Source organism: Podarcis raffonei, chromosome 4 (assembly GCF_027172205.1).
Source record: "Podarcis raffonei isolate rPodRaf1 chromosome 4, rPodRaf1.pri, whole genome shotgun sequence".
Lineage (NCBI taxonomy): Eukaryota > Metazoa > Chordata > Lepidosauria > Squamata > Lacertidae > Podarcis > Podarcis raffonei.
In genome coordinates this window covers 4085043-4104760 of record NC_070605.1, presented here as the reverse complement: position 1 = coordinate 4104760, position 19718 = coordinate 4085043, and the positions used below count along the sequence as shown (strand labels likewise).

The following is a 19718-nucleotide window of genomic DNA, read 5'->3' as shown; positions in this document are numbered from 1 at the left end:
GTCTCCATTGCAGATTCTGATGAATTGGAAATTGAGAGCAAAGGTGACCACGATAAAATCCGCAGGGAGGAGAAGCCACGTAAAAATTTGAAGTGTAGAGAAAGCTGCAGTCAGATCTCCCATTCCACTTCCCATCAACAAAATCTCATTGGAAAGAAATTCTATCAGTGCATGGAATGTGGAAAGAGCTTCAGGAAGAGCTCCGCTCTCACTTCCCATCAAAGAATTCATACGGGGGAGAAACCCTATCAGTGTGTGGAATGTGGAAAGAGCTTCACAGATAGTTCCTCTCTCATTTCCCATAAAAGAATTCATACAGGGGAGAAACCCTATCAGTGTGTGGAATGTGGAAAGAGCTTCAGTCAGAGCTCCTCTCTCACTTTCCATCAAAGAATTCATACAGGGGAGAAACCCTATCAGTGCGTGGAATGTGGAAAGAGCTTCAGAAATAGCTCCTCTCTCACTTACCATAAAAGAATTCATGCAGGGGAGAAACCCTATCAGTGCATGGAATGTGGAAAGAGCTTCAGAAATAGCTCCTCCCTTACTTCCCATCAAAGAATTCATACAGGGGAAAAACCCTATCAGTGCGTGGAATGTGGAAAGAGCTTCAGAAATAGCTCCTCTCTCACTTCCCATCACACAATTCATACAGGGGAGAAACCCTATCAGTGTGCGGAATGTGGAAAAAGCTTCATTAGAAACTCCGATCTCACTTCCCATCAAAGAATTCATACAGGGGAGAAACCCTATCAGTGTGTGGAATGTGGAAAGAGCTTCAGTCAGAGTGCCCATCTCACTTCCCATCAAAGAATTCATACAGGGGAGAAACCCTATCAGTGTTTCAAATGTGGCAAGAGCTTCACTGAAAGCTCCTCTCTCACTTTCCATCAAAGAATTCATACAGGGGAGAAACCCTATCAGTGTGTGGAATGTGGAAAGAACTTCAGGAAGAGCTCCTCTCTCACTTCCCATCAAAGAATTCATACAGGTGAAAAACCCTATCAGTGCGTGGAATGTGGAAAGAGCTTCAGAAATAGCTCCTCTCTCACTTACCATCAAATAATTCATACAGGGGAGAAACCCTATCAGTGCATAGAATGTGGAAAGAGCTTCAGAAATAGCTCCTCTCTCACTTCCCATCGATGAATTCATACAGGGGGAAAACCCTATCAGTGCGTGGAATGTGGAAAGAGCTTCAGAAATAGCTCCTCTCTCACTTCCCATCAAAGAATTCATACAGGGGAAAAACCCTATCAGTGCGTGGAATGTGGAAAGAGCTTCAGAAATAGCTCCTCTCTCACTTCCCATCACACAATTCATAAAGGGGAGAAACCCTATCAGTGTGTGGAATGTGGAAAGAGCTTCAGGAAGAGCTCCCATCTCACTTCCCATCAAAGAATTCATACAGGGGAAAAACCCTATCAGTGTGTGGAATGTGGAAAGAGCTTCAGGAAGAGCTCCCATCTCACTTCCCATCAAAGAATTCATACAGGGGAGAAACCCTATCAGTGTGTGGAATGTGGAAAGAGCTTCAGTCAGAGCTCCCATCTCACTTCCCATCAAAGAATCCATACAATGGTCGGAAAAACCATTATACAGCTTTAGGAACCAGGCAGACACACCTTTTTAACCAGGCTTTTGTCTGATTGACATCTAATGCCCTTTAAATATGTGGTGGGTTTTTTTGTTTCTTTTTTTTTATGTTGTAACCATCCTGAGACCTGTGGGTGTAGGGAATAGGTGCCAACTCTTAAACGACTAGGGGTCTATGCCCCACCCCCAATAAAATGTTTAAGGATGCCACCCCCCAGTTTTTGGTGTGCTTTTTTCAAACACAACCTTTTATTCTTCTGCAGCTTGCCATACAATTTTTCTTTCAATTTGCCCTCTTAAAAAATAAAAAAAATAAACGCAGAAATGTCATGAGGAAAACAAAATACAAGAAGATACAAACATGGACAGGTCCCATCTTTGCGGGCAAAATAGAAAAGTTGCTTTGAAGGAGGCTTTCCCAAACTTGGGTCCCCAGCAGCTCCCGGACTACAGTTTTCATCATCCCTCCCCATTGGTTCTGCTAGCAAGGGATGATGGGAGTTGTAGTCCAAAACCAGCTCGAGATCGCCTGCTTCTTGGGAGGAAAGCAATGACCAACCTAGACAGCATCTTAAAAAGCAGAAACATCACCTTGCCAACAAAGGTCCGTATAGTAAAAGCTATGGTTTTCCCAGTAGTGATGTATGGAAGTGAGAGCTGGACCATAAAGAAGGCTGATCGCCGAAGAATTGATGCTTTTGAATTATGGTGCTGGAGGAGACTCTTGAGAGTCCCATGGACTGCAAGAAGATCAAACCTATCCATTCTGAAGGAAATCAGCCCTGAGTGCTCACTGGAAGGACAGATCGTGAAGCTGAGGCTCCAATACTTTGGCCACCTCATGAGAAGGGAAGACTCCCTGGAAAAGACCCTGATGTTGGGAAAGATGGAGGGCACAAGGAGAAGGGGACGACAGAGGACGAGATGGTTGGATAGTGTCTTCGAAGCTACAAACATGAGTCTGACCAAACTGCGGGAGGCAGTGGAAGACAGAAGTGCCTGGCCTGCTCTGGTCCATGGGGTCACGAAGAGTCGGACATGACTAAACGACTAAACAACAAAAGGCTGGCCTTGTGATATCCTCTGCTGGCCAAAAACTGCCCCAGAATCTGAACCACCCCCAGTACTGCTAATTGAAATTAATAGAGCGCAAAACTGAAGTTTGATAGGCACTTCAACCTCTAGGGAGGTTCTAGGTGCTTTCTGCACCACCTAGAGTACCCACAGAATTGTGGCTTCTACTGGCAACACACCAGTATTGTGGTACGATAAGGTAAAAGCACATAAAGTGTTTAAAAATCATATTGTTAGAAAAGCACTGTTTAATGTCTGGATAAGATATATGGATTTGTTAGAAAAGAAAACCCCAAGATGGTTGTCACCAATGGAAGCGAAGGCACAGAAAAAAACTCAATATGGAGGCCAAATGGCCGAAATATTGGGAAATCCTGGAACAAGATGGAGACAGAATAGAACTGCAGAGCTTTGAAAAATTGAAAAACAAAGTGCAAGACTGGCTCCATTATTATCAAATAATGGAGGCATACAATTTGGACAAAAAAGTTGGTTTCCAGGTGGAAAAATCAAAATTAGAAACAGAATTGTTAGATTCAAAAATCAAGAATCTGTCAAGAATGTATAACTTGCTGTTGAAATGGAACACTCAGGATGAAATGGTGAAATCAGCTATGATTAAATGGGCACAAGATGTTGGACATAACATAATGATGGCTGACTGGGAACAGTTATGGACCACAGGTATGAAATTCACGGCATGTAATGCCCTAAGAGAAAATTTAATGAAAATGATTTATAGGTGGTATATGACACCAGTCAAGCTTGCAAAAATTTACCATTTGCCCGATAATAAATGTTGGAAATGTAATGAGACTGAAGGTACATTCTTTCACCTTTGGTGGACATGCCCAAGGATTAAGACATTCTGGGAGATGATTTATAATGAAATGAAAAAGGTATTCAAATATACCTTCCTGAAGAAACCAGAGGCCTTTCTCCTGGGCATGGTCGGCCAATTGGTGCCAAAGAAGGATAGAACTTTTTTTATGTTTGCAACAACAGCAGCAAGAATACTCATCGCGAAGTATTGGAAGATACAAGATTTACCCACCCGGGAAGAATGGCAGATGAAGTTGATGGACTATATGGAACTGGCGGAAATGACTGGCAGAATCCGAGACCAGGGAGAAGAGTTGGTGGAAGAAGACTGGAAAAAGTTTAAAGACTATTTACAGAAATACTGTAAAATTAATGAATGTTAGAAAAATGTGGGAATGAAGTTATATGGCTTTAGTAGAAATGTTATAAGGAATTAAATATAAATAGATTATTAGAGTATTAAAGGAAAAAATAAGGTTAGAATATGTTAAGATAATTATAGGATAGAAAACAGGAAGATGGAAAGGAATTGCTGAAACAATTAATAGAAGTGGAATACAAAAAGGGAGGTGTGAGGAGGTCGTAGAAATAAGTGAATGAAAGATAAAATATTGAAATTGTTTGATGTGTTTTAAACTGTTTTTGTTTTGTTTTGTTAGTTTAATGTGTTAGTGTTATGCAGTGTTTTTGTATTGTATTGCTATTTTTTTGTAGTGTTTAAATTGTTGGAAAAGTAATAAATATTATTTTCAAAAACAACAACAAAATATTACTTTTTTAAAAAGTTGCTGCCATTATAGGCATTGCCATTCAAATGGTGTGCATGCATTATGTGATTGATTGTGCAAGGTGGGCCTTACTTGGCCCTCCACCAATATTTTATTCAAGTTGGCACCACTGGGTCGGGTGGTTTACAAATTAAATAAAGACATAAATCGCCTTGCTTTGCACATGTCAATATCCTCATTTATTCTTTTTTAAATTTATTTGCCCTTCATCTGAAGATTTTACAACATACAGGAAGAAAGCATGGCTTTCTCACAAACAAGTCAAGCCAGAGAAATCTCTCCTTTTCTTCTTTTCTTTTTTTGGATGGAGTTACAAACTTTGTTGATTAGGGAACTGCTGTGGAAATAGCGCACCTCGATTTCAGCAAGGCTTTTGACAGAGTCCTCTGTGAGATTTATGTGAGGAAGCTGGTAAAATGTGGGCTGAATGAGGTATATGTCTTAGGACATCAAACTGGGAAAGTGGATTTTAAACTGACTGAAGAGGTTTTATGCCCTTGGGAATTTGGTCTCTTAAATCTACCCCTTCGCCTTCCGTTTCTGTGCGCTGCTCTGGTTCGCCAGAAGCGGCTTAGTCATGCTGGCAACATGACCCGGAAGCTGTATGCTGGCTCCCTCGAATCTTCCGTGTCAATTTGTCCAATTCTGCATATTCAGTCAATTTCCTTCTCCGTTCTTCCACTGTTGGAATTTCTTCCTGCTTCCATCTTTGGGCCAGAAGTATCCTTGCTGCTGTCACTGCATATTGAAAAAGTTTACAGTCTTTCTTGTTAATTTCATTTCCTACCAAACCTAATAGGAAGGCCTCTGGTTTTTTAACAAATGTATATTTCAACATCTTTTTCAGTTCATTATATATCATTTCCCAGAAGCCTTTCACCCTTTTGCACTCCCACCACATATGATAGAAAGTTCCTTCTTTTTCTTTAAATTTCCAACACTTATTACATGTTTTATACATTTTAGCCAGTTTAACTGGCGTTATATACCATCTGTAAACCATTTCATTACATTTTCCTTCAACGCAGAACATGCTGTAAATTTTAACCTTTCATTCCATAGCTTCATCCAATCATCATATTGTATATTATAACCAAAATCTCTGGCCCAATGTATCATTACTGATTTCACTTCTTCATCTTTTGTGTGCCATTCTAGCAACATTTTGTACATTTTAGACAAATTTTTATGCTCATTATTCAATACTTCTGTTTGAAATTTTGATTCTTTTCCTTCATACCCACACATTTTACAATCTTTTCTAAACATTTCATTAACCTGGTAATAATGCAACCAATCATAAACAAATTCTTTCACTTCTTCATAAGTTTTCATTTTCCATTTCCCCCCCTCTCTTACTATCAGTTCTCCATATGTTATCCACCTCCCCCTCATATTAATCTTTTTCACGCTCAGCACTTCTAACGGTGAAATCCAGCGGGGGAGTCTAGGTTCCAACAAATTTTTGTACCTCTCCCACACCTCTATCAGTGTGTCGCGTATTCCACGCGGCGCTTTCAGCGAAACACTAAGAGTTCCAGGTTTTTCCAGTGCAGTCTTTTTTAATGTGAGCTATATACAGGCATTTACAAAAGAAACAGTCCATACAGAGTACTTACAAACGAATACTCTCCACCACAGCACCACCACACTACAGCACAACCACCATTAAACAGGCTTTCCTTTTAAAACAGGTGAGAGCCAATCACACTAATCACACTCCTGCTGAGTCACTCTGACCCAGCAGAGTATTGCATCATCCTGTTGAAGCCTGCAGACTTATCTAGTATCCTGCGAATCCCAACACTCCTCCTTAAGTCAAAGGCTTGAGACCTAATAATTCTCTTAAGTCTCGAAATTTAGGAGCATCCAAACATTTTGTATACAAATCTGCCACATTACATTTTGTGTTACAGTGCCGTACCTTTAACACAGTTCTTTCCAAAGCATTTTTCACATTTCCGTATCTTATAGCAATATGTTTACTCTTGCTTTTAAAGTTCTGTTGGTTGGCAAGCTGTTGTGCAGCCATGTTGTCACTTAGCACAGTGATTGGCATTTCAGAAGGTATTCCAAGCTCTTTTGCTAGGCAAGCAAACCATTCTATTTGTGATACACATTCGCTTATGGCTGAGTACTCTGCTTCACAAGTACTTGTGGCAACAAATGTTTGTTTCTGGGATTTCCACTGAACCAGGGCATTTCCAATATATATGGCATAGCCAGTGGTAGACTTTCCATTTTCTCTGTCCCCCCAGCTGGCATCAGCGTATGCATACACTTGCTGATCATATCCTGTATCCAGCACCAGTTTGTAATCTTTTGTGCCTTTCAGATACCTTAGGATTCTTTTAAGTGCTACCCAATCTCTCTGAGCCAGGTCTGCACTTCTTTGGCTTAACATGTGCACTGCCAATGTTATGTCGGGTCTTGTCCAACAACTTAAATATAACAGAGAACCCAACAGAGAATGAAACGCTGTTGCATTCTCACATTTTTGCCCTTCTGTTTCATTTTTGTACTGGGTAGTTATGGGAGTGTCAACCTCATTTGCCCTCTCCATTCCATATGTCTTCAGTAACTTTTCGATTTTTTTCTTCTGACTCAGAGAGTAGACGCCCTCTTCATTTCTCTGAACCTCTACTCCTAAGTAATTCTGAATCTCTCCCAAATACTTTAGTTTGTATTTGTTACCTAGGCTGGTTATAAACCAAGACACTTGCTTTTGTGCAGTTGTTATTAGACAGATATCATCAATATACAAAAGTAAATAACAAACACTTCCTTGCACCATTGCTGAATATAAACAGGAATCAGCCAGGCTTTGTTTGAATCCCATCTTTTTCAAAGTTGTGTCTATGCATTCATGCCATAGACGTGCACTTTGGTGTAAACCGTATAGTGCCCTTTGCAGTTTTAACACCATGCTGTCTTTTTCCAGCTCATAACCTGGTATTTGCTGTAAATACACCTCAGCGTCAATAGGAGCATTTAAATATGCTGAGGCAACATCAAAATGATTAACTTTCAACCCTCTCAGACTTGCCATTGCTAAAACTGATTTTACTGTTTCAGCCTTTGCTGTTGGGGCAAACACTTCATCATAATGTATCTTTTTCCTTTGTGTAAAGCCCCTTGCAACCAACCTGGCTTTCCTCTGACAACTACCATCAGCCAGCTTTTTCACTTTAAAAACCCACTTACAGCTTATGGGCTTTTTACCTTCAGGCAATTCTGTAGGTACAAAGACATTGTTGTTTAGCAGAGAGTTATACTCTGCCTGCATTGCCTTTAACCACGCCTCTTTTTCTAGAGCAGGTAACTCTTGCACTTCTTCAAAGTTTTCTGGCTCAGTTACACAAACCTGGTTTATGGTGGCTGGGAACCCATAACGGTCTGGAGGTTGACCTTTATTACTTCTTGCAGACCTCCTTGGTTCATTAATCTCACCCCCTGGGCTACCTTCAGGACTGCTTTTGGGGTGGATTGACTCTGTAGATCTACCTCCTCCTGTCCCTGTTGCACTTTCTTCTCTCCCCTGCTTTATGCTAGCAGCTGGAGAAAAATGCTCAACCTTTACCTCCTCCCTTTCAGTTTCTCTGGGAGAGCTGCCAATTCTCAGCTTTGTTTCAACTGCCTTATCAGGTATGCTCGGCAGTAAAACTTTTTCTGGCAGCAGGTTTGCATGTATCTTGGGCCAATTTCTTTGCTCATTAAAGCTGGCTGATCGACTATAACTCAAAAGATTTTTATCATCTTCAAACCTGTAGGCTTTCGTACCACTTTCATACCCAAGAAATAGCAACTGCTGTGCCCTTTTCCCACCTTTTCTTCGGTTTTTTACAGGTATGTCAACCCACGCCTTTGTCCCAAAGATTCTCAAATGTTGCAAACTGGGACTTTTGTTATAGAGAATTTTATAGGGTATGTCATCTAGTACCCTTGACCACAAGCGATTCCCAATATAATTTGCAGTCTTAATACTCTCAGCCCAGTACTTAATTGGAAGATTTGCATCTGCTAACAATGCTTTCATTTGTGTCTGCAAGACACCTCCCCTACGCTCTGCTACCCCGTTCTCCTGAGGCGTCGCCACATTGGTAAGCCTATGTTTAATCCCCTGGGAACGCAACCAGTTTCTTAGGGAGCTTGCCATAAACTCTCCTCCCCTGTCTGTCTGAATAGAGCACACCTTTTCGCCAAGTTGCCTTTCTACCCTTCTTACCCAGAACTTCAAAGTTTGGGCAACGTCAGACTTTTGCTTTAATGGATAGACCCAGCCAAATCTAGAATAGTCATCCACTAGGATCAAACAGTACTTGTTGTGGGAGACACTTGGTGGAAAAGGACCAGTTACATCAGCATGAATCAACTCCAGTGGTTTTTTGGTTTCTCTCTGGCTTGCTCTTGCTACTGGGCAAGCCCTGCTTTTAACCTCCTTGCAGATATTGCAGTCTAAGTAATTATCACAACTTTTAATGTTTTTCATTCCCCCACACAACTCTAATGTTTTGTTCAGCACCTTAAAGCTAGCATGAGCCAGACGCCTGTGCAGGAGATGAATGCACATATCATGGGTTGGGACATTTTGCACATTCGCAACCTTAGACTCACACTGCAGTACATACATATTAGTTCTAAGGTTAGCATTTGCCAACACTGTCCCATTTTGCTTTATCTGGCACTGATCTCCCACAAAGTTTACTTCAAAGCCTGCTTTTGCCAAGTCAGGAATGCTCAGGAGATTGTTTTGCAAACTAGGCACACACAACACATTCCTGAATGTGTGTCCCAGCTGTGGGAACACAACCTCCCCCTCACAAACCACATTAGCTTTCTGGCCCGTAGCAAGACTTACATGTTTTTTGTTTGAATCCCTAGCATCAGTTAGCAGTCCTTTTCTTTTACAAAAGGTTTGAGAAGCTCCACTGTCCAGAACCCACAGCTCTTCATTTTCTTGACCATCTGCAGACACCCAAGCGGTAGACTCCCTCTGCTGCCTCTTGTGCTTCTGCTGTTTTTGTTGTTTTCTTGGGCAGTCCCACAGCAGATGTCCACTGGACTTGCAGCAAAAACACCTTTTTACTTTGTTGACCACCGGCTGGTCTGCAGCAGCTCCTCCTGGCTGTTTCTCTGGCTCCCAACACCTCTGCTCTTCCCGACTGTTGTTCCCTCTGGGATGCTCCAACAGCTGGGCTGAGGTCATCTTTCGCTCTGCACGCCTGTCCTCCTCTGCATACAACCGTCCGGTAACGTATTCCAAAGTCAGCTTATCAGTCTCTACCGACTCGAGGGAGTTGACCAGCATATCATAGCTGTCATCAAGGGAACTCAGGACTATAAAGACTTTGTCCTCTTCATCCACAGGCCTCCCTCTTAAGGCTAGCTCCTGGAAACAGCCTGTTAGGAATTTTAGGTGGTTTACCATGGAGTCCCCTGGTTTCTTCCGACACCGGTACAGTCTCCTGGTCAGTGTTATCAGTGAGCCAGCTGTCTCTCGCACATGGACAGCCTTGAGCGCATTCCACGCCTCACTTGCCGTCACCTTATCAGCTACGTAGACTAGCTGGCTGTCGTCCACTCTAAGGATGATCGTAGCCAAAGCTTTCTCATCCTTTTCAAGCTGGGCCTCTGCTAGTGCCAGCTTTTCATCGTTGTCCTCATCCTCCTCAGGGGGCTGCGGTGGAGTTTCCACCACCTTCCACAGGCCCTCACGCTTGAGGAAGTGTTGCATGCGGACAGACCAGGTGCTGTAGTTCGTGGCCGTCAGCTTCTCCAGCAACACGCCAGTTCTGGACTGCTCCATCCCTGCAGCTCACCTCCAGCACCCACGGCTAGATAACTGCCACCTGTACTCTTGCGCAGCGGAAGCGTGCTGGGCCCATAACCCTGTCGCGTATTCCACGCGGCGCTTTCAGCGAAACACTAAGAGTTCCAGGTTTTTCCAGGGCAGTCTTTTTTAATGTGAGCTATATACAGGCATTTACAAAAGAAACAGTCCATACAGAGTACTTACAAACGAATACTCTCCACCACAGCACCACCACACTACAGCACAACCACCATTAAACAGGCTTTCCTTTTAAAACAGGTGAGAGCCAATCACACTAATCACACTCCTGCTGAGTCACTCTGACTCAGCAGAGTATTGCATCATCCTGTTGAAGCCTGCAGACTTATCCAGTATCCTGCGAATCCCAACACAGTGATCTTCGAAAGATGTGGTTCTCAAATCCTTTATGAATTTGTTTCTTTTCATACCATAGATATGCATGCCAACCAAATCTGTTATCAAATCCTTCTAAATCTAACAATTCTCCATTCTCTAATTTAATCCATTCCTTTATCCAACAGAGGCATGATGCTTCGTAGTATATTTTCAAGTCTGGCAGGGGAGAAGCAGGCACTCCTGGCATCCTGCTTACCTTTTTTCTCTTGCAGGTGGCAGAAGGATGCCGGGAAGACCTCCTGATCCGCCTTTTCATGGGGGTAGAAGGGAAGCAGCGGCTGTGGAACCAGATCAGATCAGGGGAAGCTGCCTTGTGGGGACAGAGGCCGAGGGATGGAGCAATGTCATGGACTGGTTGGGCACAGAGGAGTGGTGGGAGGAAGCAGCCGGGGAACCAGGAAGGGAAGATGGCTCAGAGCCCAAGGAGTGGAGGTGGAGGAAGGATGAGCGGTCAGAGGGGCAAGAGGGAGAAGCCTGGGAAGAGGAGGTGTCAGAAGCTGAAGGGGTAACAGGGCTTAGTGAGCTGGGAGACTCTGGCAGAATGCTGTGCAGAATCAGAGGCAGAAGAGGAAGGAGGCAAGTGGGAGAGGAAGGTTGAGAGGCAGAGGTGAGTCAGGAGAAGGAGGAGCTACCGGAGGCTCCCTCTCCTTCTGCCAGAAGCCACCCTCCCTGCTTGTCTCTCAGAGCCAGGAGACCCCCTGCATTGCAGGAATCTCTGCTAGATCATCCAAGACAGATGGCCATCCAAAACAGGCTTATTTTATTTCTAGATTGATAACTGAATGCAAAAAAAGGTATCTAAGCAGAGTACAAATGAGAACAAATAGCGGCCTGGATTCACCTAACCAGCCCCATCGGATGAAAAATGGGGCCTGCCCCCCAATCCTCCCCCTCCCTCTCTCCTTCCATCAGGCAAACTGGAATGCTTGGGTAGGCAGAATGATTTGAAAACCACATGTGGAGTACCACCTATTTGCACAAAGACAAATACCCATAAATAAAACTTAAAATAAAATAAGCACCCATATTTAAAATGTGCTGCAAAACAATCCTATTGAAACAACACTGCAATTTACAGGAAGGAAACAACAGAGGATTGTGGAGCAGATCATATTTCTGCTGTCTCAGAGGAGGGCATTTCCCTTTTTCTTTTAGGGTCCAGTGTGCTTTGAAGATGTCGCTGTTCGTTTCACAGACGAGGAGTGGGCGTTGCTGTATCCTGACCAGAGAGCTCTGCATAAGGACGTCATGGAGGAGAATCGCGGGATCGTGGCCTCTCTTGGTAAGGCTCCCTGTGGGATCGTCCTATCTGCCTGGAAATTCAAAAAATACCTCTATGTGACCAACGTCATATATATATATATATATATATATATATATATATATATATATATATATATATATATATTTTTTATTAGTTTTCCAACATGAATTAAACACATTACAACTCACAATACGTAGACAAACAAACATATAAACACGTATAATTTCATAACCTCTTTTTCTTAAGCCTTATTTCACCGACTTCCCCATGCCTCCCTTTTCTGCATCCCTGTTTTAAAGTTTTCCAGCAACCCCTGATTTCAATTAACTTATAATTCACTTTCTTTAAACCTTCTTCTCTTACCCAATCATTTACCACTGCAATTCTGTTTTACGTTACCCATGACATTTTAGCACTCATTAATTTTACAACAGTTCTTAAGATAAACTTTGTATTTCTTCCAATCTTCTTCCACCGTCTCTTTTCCTTGGTCACGGATTCTACCAGTCATCTCAGCCAGTCCCATGTAGTCTATCACCTTCGTCTGCCACTCTTCCAGCATGGGTAGTTCCTGTGTCTTCCAATACTTTGCTAAAAGAACTCTTGCTGCTGTTGTAGCATACATAAAGAACGTCCTATCTTTCCTTGACACCAATTGGCCCACCATGCCCAGGAGAAAAGTCTCTGGTTTCTTATGAAAGGTACACTTAAGAACCTTCTTAATTTCATTATAGATCATTTCCCAGAAGACCTTAATCCTTGGGCACGTCCACCAAAGGTGGTAGAAAGTACTTTCCGTTTCATTGCATTTCCAGCATTTATTATTGGGCAAATGATATATTTTTGCAAGCTTGACTGGGGTCATGTACCACCTATAAATCATTTTCATAATATTCTCTCTTAAGGCATTACATGCCGTAAACTTTACATGGTCCATAACTGTTCCCAGTCAGCAAACATAATGTCATGACCAATGTCTTGTGCCCATTTAATCATAGCTGATTTAACCGTTTCATCTTGTGTATTCCATTTCAGCAGCAAGTTGTACATTCTTGACAAATTCTTAGTATTGGGTTCTAACAATTCTGTTTCTAATTTTGATCTCTCCACCTGAAAGCCAATTTTCCTGTCTTGCTTGAATACTTCATTTATCTGGTAATAATGAAGCCAATCTCTTACTTTAGACTTCAATTTCTCATAACTCTGTAGTTTCACTTTCCCCCCCTCTTGTTCTATAATTCCCCAGTATTTTGGCCATTTAGATTCCATATTAAGTTTTTTCACTTCCTTAGCTTCCATTGGTGACAGCCACCTAGGGGTTTTATTTTCCAACAGATCTTTATACCGAATCCAAACATTATATAGTGCTTTCCTAACAATATGGTTTTTGAAACCTTTGTGAGTTTTTACCTTGTCATACCATATATATGCATGCCAACCAAACCTGTTGTTAAACCCTTCCAGATCCAAAATGTCTGTGTTCTCAAGAAGTAGCCAGTTTTTCAGCCAGCAAAAAGCCGCTGATTCATAATACAGTTTTAAGTCTGGCAGGGCAAACCCCCCTCTTTCTTTTGCATCAGTTAATATCTTAAATTTTATTCTGAGCTTTTTGCCCTGCCAGACAAATCTAGATATATCTTTCTGCCACCTCTTGAAACAGTCCATTTTATCCACAATCTGCAATGTTTGAAACAAAAACAACATTCTCGGCAAAACATTCATCTTAATAACAGCAATTCGGCCTAACAAGGAAAGTCTCAAATTTGACCATATTTCTAAATCTTTCTTAACTTCTGTCCAACATTTCTCATAATTGTCTTTAAATAAGTTCACATTCTTAGATGTCAAATTAATCCCCAGGTATTTCACTTTCTTTGCTACCATTAATCCGGTTTCACTATGAAACCTCTCTCTTTCAGCAACTGTTAGATTTTTCTAACAGTTAAACCCTATCAGTGCGTGGAATGTGGAAAGCGCTTCAGTCAGAGCTCCAATCTCACTTCCCATTAAAGAATTCATACAGGGGAGAAACCCTATCCGTGCATAGAATGTGGAAAGAGCTTCAGTCAGAGCTCCTCTCTCCCCATCAAAGAATTCATACAGAGGAGAAACCCTATCAGTGTGCAGAATGTGGAAAAAGCTTCATTAGAAACTCCGATCTCACTTCCCATCAAAGAATTCATACAGGGGAGAAACCCTATCAGTGTGTGGAATGTGGAAAGAGCTTCACATGTAGCTCTTCTCTCACTTCCCATCGCAGAAATCATACAGAGGAGAAACGCTATCTCTGTGTGTATAATGTGGAAAGAGCTTCAGGAACAGCTCCAATCTCACTAAGCATCAGAGAATTCATAAAGGGGAGAAACCCTATCAGTGCGTAGAATGTGGAAAGAGCTTCACTGATAGCTCCAGTTTCACTAGGCATCAGAGACTTCATACAGGGGAGAAACCCTATCAGTGTGTGGAATGTGGAAAGAGCTTCAGTCAGAGCTCCTCTCTCACTTCCCATCAAACAATTCATACAGGGGAGAAACCTTATCAGTGTGTGGAATGTGGAAAGAGCTTCACTGTTAGCTCTAAACTCACTTCCCACCAAAGAATCCATACAAAGGTCGGAAAAACCATTATACAGCTTTAGGAGCCAGGCAGATCCGCACCTTTTTAACCAGGCCTTTTTCTTATTGGCATCTAATGCTATTTTAACACGTGATGTTTTGTGTTTTTATGTTGTGTTTTTATGTTCTAAGCATTCTGAGACTTGTGGGTGTAAGGAATACAGCCACTCTTAAATTCCTAGGGGTCTTTGCCCCCCCCATAAAATATATGTGTTTGCTTGGTACATTTATATATTTATACACACACACACACACACACACACACACACACACTTATAATCTCCTAAAAATTCTTATAACAATTCCTCCCTTTGGGGATATATTTTTTTTCTAAAAAATTGTTGCCCCGCAAATAATAGCCTGTTATGTTGCAAATGGATGCCCTCATGTAAATCTTAAGAGACTTGCATGTCAGGCCTCTTAAGGCTATTTGCAGGTGTAGCAGCGCACATAGCTGGACATAGGATATCACATAAAAAATAACACATGTTGCATTTTGTACTAAATTACTTGTGGTATTCTAGCAGTTTGGGAGAAACATTCTCAATAGTGGTCTCTGCTTTACACTTAGCAGGAAGGTCAAATAATGAGTGAAAAATGCAGTTTGTTTTGTTTCTGCCTTTTTTGTGTGTTCCCAGGTGTCAAAGCTAGCTTTCCTCTGGTCTCACACCTCTATCATATCACAGCAGCAACAATCCCTGGTGAATCCCTGTAGGGCTTTCATATTGACCATGTCACCTTGTAGTGGCACAGGTTTGGACATTTCTTGAGAGAGATGTCTGTGCGTTGGCCTTTCTATGGGATTTTTATTATTATAGGCTCTGGTCTTCCACTCTAGGGAAGTTGCTCAGTTGTTCCTAAGGGACCAAAAAGCTAATTGCAGCCTGGATACAATTGCCCAATTCCAACGGAGTCCAATTAGAATTTATATAGCCCCATGGCTCGCCAATGTGTAGTTCCGGTCCCACTTGGTGGCGGCAGTCGGCCTGGGCCTTGTACACATCCTTGGCATGGTGCAGTTGTGCCATCAATAGTTGGTGCTGAGACTGGAGCTCCTGGAGCCAATCAGTCACCGTGGGGACTGCAGATGCTGGCAGCACGTCCGGGAACAAACGCAGATGGTAACTGTAAGTGGCCTGGAACAGGGTCTGCTGGGTGGAGGTGTTCACCGCGTTGTTGTAAGCGAACTCCTCCAATGCCAAGTTGTCGACCCAGTCTGGAGGTACTCCAGGTTCCAGTGGTCGGTTCTCACATCCACCAGGTGTCTTGCCCCCTCAAGATGATGGCCCCAGACCTCAAAGGCCACCTTGATGGCCAGTAGTTCCCGCTCCCACACGGTATAGTTACACTCTGCCAGAAGAAGGTGGCAGGAATAGTAGGCGCAGAGTAACAGCAGTGCATCAGGACCGTGCTGCTGGGACAAGACGGCACCACGAGCCGTACTGGAGGCGTCGGTCTCCACCACGAAGGGACGAGAGGGATTAGGATGCTGTAAAAGCGGCGCCCTCTGGAGGCAGGCTTTCAACCCCTGAAACGCCACCTCTGCCTCCTTGTCCCAGGAGAAAGGTGTCTTGGGGCACAGCAGTCGGGTCAGCGGGTTGGCGCGGTGAGCATAGTCCACACTGAAGGTCCAGTAATAGTTGACGAACCCCAGGAACCGCTGTAGGTCCTTGTGCTTCTGGGGTGCCGCCCACTCCTGAACTGCTGCCACCTTCCCGGGATCCATCTGCACCCCATCAGGGGGAGAGTTGGTGACCAAGGAAGTCCACCGACCGCTGGTGGAACTTTCACTTGCTGAGCTTAGCATACAGGCGTTGCTCCCGCAAGCGCTGCAACATGGACCGGACATGACCCTCGTGGCAAGTTGGTTCATGGGAGTAAATCAGAATGTCATCTAAGTACACCACCACGTACTTGTCTAGCAAGTCCTGGAACACGTGGTTGATGTACCGTTGGAACACAGCAGGCGCATTGCACAACCCGAAAGGCATTACCAGGTATTCGAACTGCCCATACCGTGTCCCAAATGCTGTCTTCCACTCATCCCTGGCTCGGATCCTAATCAAATTGTAGGCTCCCCGAAGGTGCAGCTTGGTGAACATCTGCGCCCCTTGCACGCGCTCCAGCAACTCTGCAATAAGGGGCAAGGGATACCGGTCTGGGATGGTAATCCCAGTAATCATGGCAGGGACGAAGCTCCCCACACTTCTTAACGAAGAGTACTGGAGCGGCGGTGGGCGAGGTAGAGGGCCAAATGAACCCGCACTCCAGATTCTTGCGACGGAAGTCCTACAAAGCTTAGCGCTCTGGCTCCGTAAGACAGTACAGGCGGCTCACAGGCAGGGTCACTCCAGGCTGGAGGTCTATGCCGCAGTCAAAAGACCAATGAGGCGGCAGCTGGTCTGCCCCCTGTTCCTCAAACACTTCTTGGTAGTCCTGGTAAGCAACGGGGACCGTTGACACAGCTTCCCCTGTGGGGGTGGCCGCTAGCATCTCAGACCGAGCATGGGAACACGAGTCTGGGAAGCGCACCATCTGATTGACCCAGTCAATCTGAGGATTGTGAGATTCCAGCCAGTCCATCCCGAGCACCAGGGGAAACCGGGGCATGGTGGCAATGTCCAAGGTGCACACCTCCCGGTGCTGCTGGTGACACAGGACCAAGGGCTGAGTCTCCTGAGTAATGGCACCCGAGCGCAGGAGCCGTCTGTCAATTGCCTCCACCTGTACCGGTTCTGGCTTGTCCTGCAGTGGCACTTGATGATGGGCAGCGAAGGCAGAGTCCATATAGGAGCAGGTTGCCCCTGAATCTACCAGAGCTTGGGTGAGAATCCAGGGCCCGCCAGGGGGTATAGATGCACCAGAACCATGAGGTGTTGCAATTCCACCGGTGAGGGCCCATCATGCGATGTCTGGGACCCCAGGTAGCCTGGGCCATCGGCTACTGGGGTTGGCCATTTCCCTGTGGCTGGCGTTTTCTCAGGACAGGATTGGGCATAGTGTCCACTCCCGCCGCAGTAGAGACACAGGTTCCCCTCCAGACGCTGAGTCTTCTCCGAGGGGGAGAGGCGAGGCCGCGCTGCCCCAAGCTGCATTGGCTCCTCCAGCGACTTGGCTGTGGCCGTGGAACTGCTGGGAAGGACCGGAGCCGGGAGTGCTGGCGATATTGAGCCTGGCGACTGTCCTCCAACTGATCGTCTATCTGCAGGCTCCGCTGAATGAGGGTGTCCAGCGTGTTGGGTCGATCCATCATGGCCAGCTGGTCCAGTATCTCATCCGAAAGCCCCTTGAGATACTGGTCCTGAAGGGTGGAGTCATTTCAGGACAAGTCCTGTGCAAACAACTGAAATTCTGTGGCGTAGGCGGCCACTATGGACTTGTCCTGTTTCAGCCGCCGAATCGCCCAATTGGCTTGACTCCCCTTCTGAGTGTTGCCGAACGCGGTTTCCAGATGGTTGCAAAACCCTGTATAGTCTGTCAGCAAGGGAGAGTCTTGCCGGAGCAGCGTCAATGCCCACTTGGCCTCCCGGTCCTTCAGCAAGCTGTTGAGGAAGTGCACCTTGGTGCAGTCATCGGGGAAATTCCGGGCTCGCCCCTGAATATACAGCTTGGTCTGGGCAAGAAACATGGGAAAGCTGGCCAGGGACCCATTGAATTTCTTTGGCAGGGCCACTGGGTACTTGCCAGAAGGTGGGGTGTCGACACCAGGATCTAATAAGGCGTCCAAACGCTGCTGAAGCGCTGTAGCTGCATTGCTTAGCTGCTGAACGGTGTGGGTCAAGACCTGGTTTTCCTGAGCCAATGCCACCAGCGCAGCCGCCTGGTCAGCCATGGCTTCTGGTTCCTCCTGAACGCACCCCAACGAAGGGGGAGTGCGGGTGTGGCGGGAGCAAACTGTGCTAGTCCCCTGGGTTAACCGAGAGGCTAAATCCAAGTCCGGTCCATGGTCAAAGGTGCAATGTGGAGGCAGTCCGTAGTAGCTGAAGCTGGGTGCAGGGCAGGGAGTTGGGTGAAGTCAGGAACAGGCTTGCAAGCAGGGAGCCAGGGTGGGTCAGAAGCTCAGGCAGGAACTAGCAACCAACAATGTTGCTCCCGCAACATGGGACTGGGGCTGGCCGGCTTTTATCTGCCCTGAGGCATAGGGCGGCCCCGATTCTCTGGTGACTCTCCTCTCTAACCCTGACCCTCTGCAGCTCAGGAGAGGCTGGAGGGTTACCGGACCCAGAGGCAACCTCAGCTTTCTCTGACGGGGCTGAGAGTGGAGTACCTGCAGGCAATGGGTCACAGGTGAGGACCCTTCAGGCTCATGCCCCAGCCCCAGCTCAGCTGGTTCTGGAGCCGGGGTCTCCTGTGCAGGCTGGGATCCCTCAGGTTCAGCATCTAAGTCCGAATCCCAGGCCATCACACCTTGCCAACAATGTGGAACTGTAGTAGTCCCCAATGTGGACTTTATGAACATATGTGGAACAGAAATGTGCAGACATTTGGTCTTTATGAATGAACTGATTTATTGGGACTTCCGTCTATATTATTGCACTTTATGTGTTGTTTATGTGCAAGATAAACATTTGATATTGTGATAAGAATATATAGAAGATTATTGTTTATGTGACTGCACAACCGGTTACGTCTTGTGTGTTTGTCCATTCCAGGAACAGCATTCCTGACCCAGATGTCTACAGGAAGTCACTCAGATGATTCCCCTTTCAAACAGGATACGTGAACCTGGGCCAGTAGGGTCCTCCTCTCCGGCAGACGGACAACCCCTCCCCCAAAGCCCCTCCCTCCCCTACTTCCCCGGGGGGGGCCCACACCTCCCATCAGTCACCAGGATGGCTTTGGTCGTCTCCTGCTTGGAGCACTTCAGGGTTCGGAGCCCCCTGAGCTGAGCTGCCTGGCAGTTCTGAATCACCTCCGGCAGGTACAGCTGATCTTCCTCCAGCAGCTGAAAGGCAAAAGTCAGGCTGTCAGTTCTTCATGAAGGGAGGGCTTCTCCACATCCGAGAGTGCCGAGTGGGGGGCAAGGAGGGCAGGTCAGAGTCTCTGCTCTGGTTCTCCCCAATACTCACCCCTGGGGGACAGATGTGCAAGGACATGGGGACAGGTGAGTCTGTCCCTGAGCACCTGGCAAGGCTATTCCAAGAGTTTTCTCCTGGATTCCAAATACTACTACAGGGGAGTGACATCCCAAGCCTTGGAGGTCAATCCTGGCCTCCTTCAACCAGAATGTGGCTCCCCAAGCAAACGAAGGCCTGGGGGCTGGATGTGGCCCAATCGTCTTCTCAATCCAGCCCACGGACGATTCGCGAATCAGTGTGTTTTTAGATGAG

At 45.3% G+C, this 19718-nt stretch overlaps 2 pseudogenes; both read left to right on the top strand.

Moving 5' to 3' along the window:
• LOC128412179 (zinc finger protein 850-like) overlaps positions 1-19718 on the top strand; it is a 72185-nt pseudogene that overhangs the window by 860 nt on the left and 51607 nt on the right.
• LOC128412182 (zinc finger protein 850-like) lies at positions 139-14586 on the top strand (annotated as a pseudogene).